Genomic DNA, 6,774 nt, shown 5'->3' with positions numbered 1-6,774 from the left:
AAGGAGGGAGCACTAGAGAAGAGACCATTAGAGAAGAGAGCACTAGAGAATGGAGAGATTTACTACCTATTCAACTGTAGAACATGTCTGGAGGAAAAAGATTATTATGTCGGCATTTTTTAGATAATCACAAATTGAGTGGCCTATGCTGTCTGAGGGCCCATAAATAGTTATTTCATAGGATCCCCTTGTTAACAAAGTTTGCCCCTGATAAGCACATCATGTTAGCTTCTGTGTGTACCTCTGTATAAAAATCATAAGTACATGTCATGCAATAGCTTTTTGTGATGTATGTGCAACAGTCCATATCCATACCTTTGTATCTCAGAGAATACTATGGGGACAGGTGCACATTTAATTCCATAATAAAAATGAAAAAACATTCTAATGTATATGACATTATCATATAGTGTTTGATCCAAGTATGCATTAATTCATGCTGCAAGAAATAATATGTTCTTCTTCATGTAAATGATGGTGTGTTTATAGTACTTTTTATGAAACCGGCTGTAGAAGTGCTTAATCTTGTTTTTTAAGTCTGTCCTATATCAAGAAACTGTGTGAGCTACGTAAAAGGTGTTATTTTTTGTAAAAATAACACAACATTTTCCTATAATGAGTAAATGCCCATTGCTGTAAGAAGCATTAAAAAATTAACACTTTGGGGGTGACTGCACTTTTAAACATATATGTGAAAGTTTCCAAAGGAATGCTCTGGAGTAAGGGGAAGTGGAGAAATAAGCCCACTTCCTTACTGAGTGCACTCACAGGTGTTTGCTGACTTTTCCATATCATAGCTTGGAAAGCTTGTGGCTTTCATAGTATGGATGAAAAGGCATGTGTAGATTTGTTTGTAGTTCAATAAACGTCTTAACCAATGTTTACTTGTTTCAACGCATTATTTTTTGCATCTTTTTATTATTTACTTTGACACCTTTATCATGATAGCAATAAACCCACAGAATTGTAATATGTGGTAAAGAAACATCTGGTTCCTTAGTTTAAAAGGGAAAATATGTGCTACAGTAGACTAGTCCAGGTAAAAAAAATTAGACCTTTTTGCATAAGGGTTTGTTCACATTGAAGTTTTTTTCCAGTAGTCAAAAACCACTTGTTTTCCAGTGGAAATCACTTCATAAACTCTCCTTCTTTGTGAGTTTCTGGTTGGATTTAGGGTATGTTTCCACGGTCAGAAAATGCTGCAAAATGGACGCTGCGAAAGCATCCAATCCACAGCATCCAGATGTTACAGCTACAGCATAGTGGAGGGGATTTTATGAAATCCCATCTCCACTATGCGATCAGGGACGTCTCCGGCATCCATGCGCAACCGGACATGCGGCACGTCATTCTAGACTGCAGCATGTCTCTTTATCTTGCGGAGACGCTCAGTCTCTGCAAGATAAATATCACAGTTCAATGTATAGGATGCGGTGATTCCGCACGGTTCAATCAACACATGCAGAATAACCGCGCGTACAAAAGCCGGCAGCGCTTTGGACGGACCTGCGTCCAAAGCGCTGCATATACGGAATGTGGAGACATACCCTAACTATTTTGTGATGCATTTCCTGCAGGGGCTTTAAAGAAATTTTCATGCACTTTTACAGAGTTTTTTCCTGAAGCTTTTTTTTGCAGCCTTTTTAATTGGATTGTGACTACTTTGTAGCATTTTGTATCAGGAGCTGCTTCAAAGAAGTAAAATCCACTTTTTTTTTCTCCAACCAGGTGTTTTTGAAAGCCTGAAATGTTTGAAAGACATTCAAAAAGCCTGAACATATGAACAGTAAGTTTTTTTGAGCATTTTGTGAATGTTTTTTTCTGGTGTATTTAGGACTGGAGCAGCTCATAAAAAGGCAGAAAAGGACACAGTGTGAAGATACCCTAATAGTGGTATAAGCCAGTTACTAGAAGCCACTTGACTGTGCTATTTTGTGCTTTACAATGTTTATAATGCTATATTATTTTTTAGTATATCTGCATATTACCTTTCTTTTTAAATTGATCTCATTTTGCCTGCAGGATAAAGATAACCTGTGCAGCTGTATATGGGCCTACGTGTACGATACTTGTCCTTGCTGAGAACAATATCAAGTACAACTTCTCACGAATTGCTCAACTTGCTTCCTAAAAATTCTCCTTCAATAGAAGTGGCTTCATGTGATTACATGTATTTAGTAAAAAACATGTTATTTCTATATCTTTTTCTTTCTTCCCTTTATTAAGCCATTTGACCCTATACTGTTGTTTATAGTTCCCCCTCACATTCAGCCTTCCATTCCTTCATTGACCTTTGTCATGTAGATTTTGGCCCTCTGTATATGGACATTCTGGGCCGTACCTACCTACAGATTGGACTGTAAGGCCATGTATGTTCGTAAATGATATGCTAATGCTATAGCACATTTTGCTATACACACAAGCAGAATGAACAGTGGATTTCTTTTCTTTATCGCTTCATTGGGGGACACAGATTACCATGGGTGTATGCTGCTGCTGCTAGGAGGCTGACACTATGCAAAAAAGAAACTTAGCTCCTCCCCGGCAGTATACACCCACTGACAGGCACCAAGTATCCCAGTTTGTGCTTAGTGTCTGTAGGAGGCGGACCGGGATCTCCCCAGATCCGCATTTAACGATTCCTTTATTCTCTTTTAGGTTTTGTGTGTGTGTATTAATCTTTTCCCATTTATTTTTCAGATTCAACTCCGGGAAACAGGGGGTAAATGTTCACCCTGCTTTCCCATATCACGCGGCTGAGAGAGCAATGTGGTGTTATCCACATCGCAACTCTCAGGACCGCGGGCAGGACCTTTTTTGGCCCGATGGTATGCTCTTTTGATAGAACGCCGGCTGTAACCTCTATCCAAAAAGTGGTTCCTCAATTTCTCAGCTCATCTCTCAAAATCTAAATCCGCTGCTGATATTTCTTTGCTCAATAGAGGTCTATCTTTCTCGCCGACAGCCGGCTTTGATGCATTCACGGCGATTAAAGATTTACATCTATTTGCCAGATCCTTGCTGTTTAAGAGACATTTTTTTGATAATGATTCTCATTTATCCCTTCCAACAGAGGAAGAACAGAATGCGGTGAGGATTCTGGAGGAGCTCTCCGGTGAAAACACCCGAGAGTGAGGTAAGATACCACCATCGATTAGACCACGCTCCAGGAGGTTCCCTCCCCTCTCCACCTGTGCGAGCATTGACTTGTTTGTTCAGGTGGTCACACAAGACCTGCTTAAAATTCCACAGCGTTTTGGTTGTGATAATCTGGGTGGAGATGAAAGGTCGAGACTACATCTATTAAAAAACCTCCAGGATGTTGTGCTGAAACCAGCGGACAAGGGGGGTAATGTGATTATATGGCCTAAAGTTATGTACGAAAAAAAGGCCTTTTGCTAACTACACAATACAGCATGTTATAAAAAGCTGACCTATAACCCCTTGTCCGCCTTCAGCCTTCAATTAGATAACATTCTTAATTCATCTGTGGAGGATAACATTATTTCAAAAAATCTGGCGGACGCACTTAGAGTCCATGAACCAGTGATCTCAACCTTTTATCTCCTTCCTAAGATTCACAAGGATGACAAGATACCGCCAGGTAGACCCATCATTTCAGGGAACGGGAATTTCCTGGAAAATGTTAATCGATGGATTGACTATCATCTGCAACCCTTAGTAGAATGCTTGCCTTCCTTCCTTAAAGACACCGGGGAGCTTCTCAAGAAAGTAGATTGTCTCAGTCTGGACAGTGACACTGTCCTAGCCACAGCAGACGTTGAATCATTATATACCAGTATTCGACATCAGGATGGTTTGAGGGCTGGATCCTCCTCACATATTGGGGAACTTATTTTGGATTTATTAGAATTTTCATTGACACATAATTTCTTCGTTTTAAGGGGTCCTTCTACCTGCAGCTCCAGGGCACCCTCTATGCCAATCTGTTCCTGGGGCTGTGGGAGAGGGACCTCTTCCTGTCGGACCGTCAGTCGTCAGTGGACCGGGTCCTCTTATGGACCCAGTACATTGACGACATTTTCCTGATCTGGCAGGGTTCCCCTTTTGATCTCCCCCAATTCTTTTCTGAATTAAACAGCAATGATCTTAATATCTGTTTGACATTTATACATGATCGCGAGAAAGTTGAATTTCTTGACACCATTGTCAAGAAGGATACCACCGGCATGCTACAAACGGATATCTATCGCAAACCGACTGCCACTAACACACTTCTTCATGCCACTTCATGTCACCCTGGACATGTTATTAGGGCGGTTCCGGTGGGACAGTTTCTCCGCTTGCGGCGGATCTGTTCCTCGGATTTAGATTTTGAGAGACGAGCTGAGGAATTGAGGAACCGTTTTTTGGATAGAGGTTACAGCCGGTGTTCTATCAAAAGAGCATACCATTGTGCCAAATATAGTTCACGGTCGTCCCTTCTCTATAGTGATATGTGCTGTGCAACTTCATCCAAGGAATCACAAGTTAGATTCGTAACTGGCTATAATTCCCAGGCATCTGGGGTGCGTAACGCTCTCCAGATGTCTTGGCACATTTTAAAAGTAGATCCTATTTTATCTAAAATTATACCTGAGAGACCTGCATTATCTTTCAGAAGAGCCAGAAATTTGAGAGACCTTCTCACTCGCAGCCTCTATGTAGGGGAGACTAGGACTACGTTTCTTAATAGTAGGACTATGCGGCATGGTAGCTATCCATGTGGCCATTGTGTCGCTTGCCCGAACATGGATCGCGCCACCACCTTCTCTGACTCCAATGGTAAGACCTATAATATTAAGAAATCTATTTCATGTGAAACTCGATATGTCATCTACCATGCCACATGTCCGTGTGGTCTCATTTATATAGGTCTTACTTCACGTCAGTTGAAGGTGCGTGTGCGTGAACATGTTCTGGGCATTGAGGCGTCGGTTGGCCAGGTAGATGTATCTCTATTAAAGATGATTCCCCGCCATTTCAATCTTTGCCATGAGAGTAACAGCAGTCTGATTAGGTTCAGGGGCATTGATGCTGTTGATGTTAGCATAAGGGGAGGTAAGTTTTCTACCAAATTAGCACGTCTCGAATCCCGTTGGATTTGGACTCTGAGGACTGTGCACCCTCATGGGTTAAATGAAAATCTTAGCTTCGCCCCCTTCCTAGAATAGGTTTTTGTGGAATTCCCCTTGCTTTATTGCCTATATTCCATCTTTTAATTTTATTTTTATTCTTTTTTAGTTGATCTTGTTCGATTTGTGGGCTATTGTGGGCTACACTGCTATAAAGTCTCCAGCTGCATGCTCTTTGACATTTAATGTGGCACTATGGACTTTTGCCTTTCTTTTGGTCCATTATGTCATGATCCAGGACGGGATTTCGCTTTGACCTGTCCTGGTTAGACTATGGGTTAATTGTGCTGCCTCTCTCTGGCAGCAGGAGGCTATTTAGTGCTCACTGGACCTGGGTCCGGTGTCAGTTATACTCCTGCCCGCGGCTGAGTTAAGTGACCTCTTGTATACGTGTGCCTTGTGCCTGATATCTTGCTTGCTTGTTCGGTTGTGATCTGGTTCTGTCCCTGTTACGAGTTCTGCCTGACCCTCTTGTACTGCGCTACCTCTCGTGTATGACTCTCTGCTTGTGACCCGACTTCTCTCTGCTTTTCCCCTTGGTACCACGTCGTCCTCTTGTGTATGACCTTTGGCTTTGTCTGACTACCCGTCTGTTTGTCCCTCCTGTACCTCGTTTGCCCGTACTGCTGTGACCTCTGTTTTGCCTGACTCTGAGTTGTTGTATGGTGTCCTGTCCTATCTGAATACAGGACGCTAAGCCCCGCCCCCTTGCAGTCACATGACCATAGGTCCCGTGCAGACTATTCAGTTTCAGTGTCCGCAGGTCCTATGCCTCTTTACTTTCCAGCGCTGACTGGACCCTGACACTATTAGCCTGAAGCACGCATGGTCACCTCTGCTGCCCTGCTCCACAGGTATCTTTTAGCACTGCTTCGGTACTCAGGACACGCGCACTGGCTCTATGAGCAAGTGCAGTGCGGTGTCTCTGACATTATGACTGACCCATACCATTTTTTTTCTCTGCTCCCATTCACCTGTGTGTGTGATGGATCCTATGCATGCTCTTTCTGAACAGGTTAAGCATCTGACGCAGATGTCTCAGAAACTCTTTGGAGAACAAAGAGTCCTGGCTCAGTCTCAGCAGCTGATCGCTGACACTGTGCAGGGGGTTCTTTCATGGGGGGCTCGGGATGTTACATTAATTTCCCCTGTGTCTCCAGTGAAGTTACCAGATACGAGATAAAAATGACTTCAGAGTTTTCAAGGAAGGCTGTAAGCTTTTTTTTTTCCTTAAGACCACACTCTTCTGGGGATGAAAGTCAGAGAGTGGGGGTCATTATGTCTCTGTTAAGGGGAGCCCCCAAGCTTGGGCTTTCTCCCTTCCTACCACGGCCCCTGAGCGTATGACTGTGGATGCATTTTTTGAGGCCCTGGGGCATATTTATGATGAGCCTGATTGGGTGCGTATGGCTGAGGACAGGCTGATGAATGTTTGCCAGGGGAAACACTCAGCCGAGTGGTTTTGCTCAGAGTTCAGACGCTGGGCTGCTGAGGTCTGCTGGAACGACGCCGCTCTCCGGGGGTTGTTCCGTAGAGGCCTGTCTGAGCATCTGAAAGACGCCTTGGCTCTCCACCCCCCACCTGATGCCCTGGAGGAAGCTATGACACAGGCCGTCTGAATGGATGGCAGGTTACGGGC

At 43.4% G+C, this 6,774-nt stretch overlaps 1 long non-coding RNA gene across 1 annotated transcript; it reads left to right on the top strand.

Annotated features, from left to right (window-relative positions):
- Window positions 1–1,739: 1,739 nt before the first annotated feature.
- On the top strand, window positions 1,740–2,198 carry LOC141049458 (uncharacterized). Its single transcript, XR_012220357.1, has 2 exons — window positions 1,740–1,786; window positions 2,023–2,198. It is a non-coding gene; the product is annotated as an uncharacterized lncRNA (long non-coding RNA).
- Window positions 2,199–6,774: the final 4,576 nt, after the last annotated feature.

The sequence above is a fragment of the Dendrobates tinctorius genome, unplaced genomic scaffold (assembly GCF_039654945.1).
Source record: "Dendrobates tinctorius isolate UK_male_01 unplaced genomic scaffold, ASM3965494v1 ptg000144l, whole genome shotgun sequence".
Lineage (NCBI taxonomy): Eukaryota > Metazoa > Chordata > Amphibia > Anura > Dendrobatidae > Dendrobates > Dendrobates tinctorius.
This window is presented reverse-complemented; position numbering and strand designations above follow the sequence as displayed.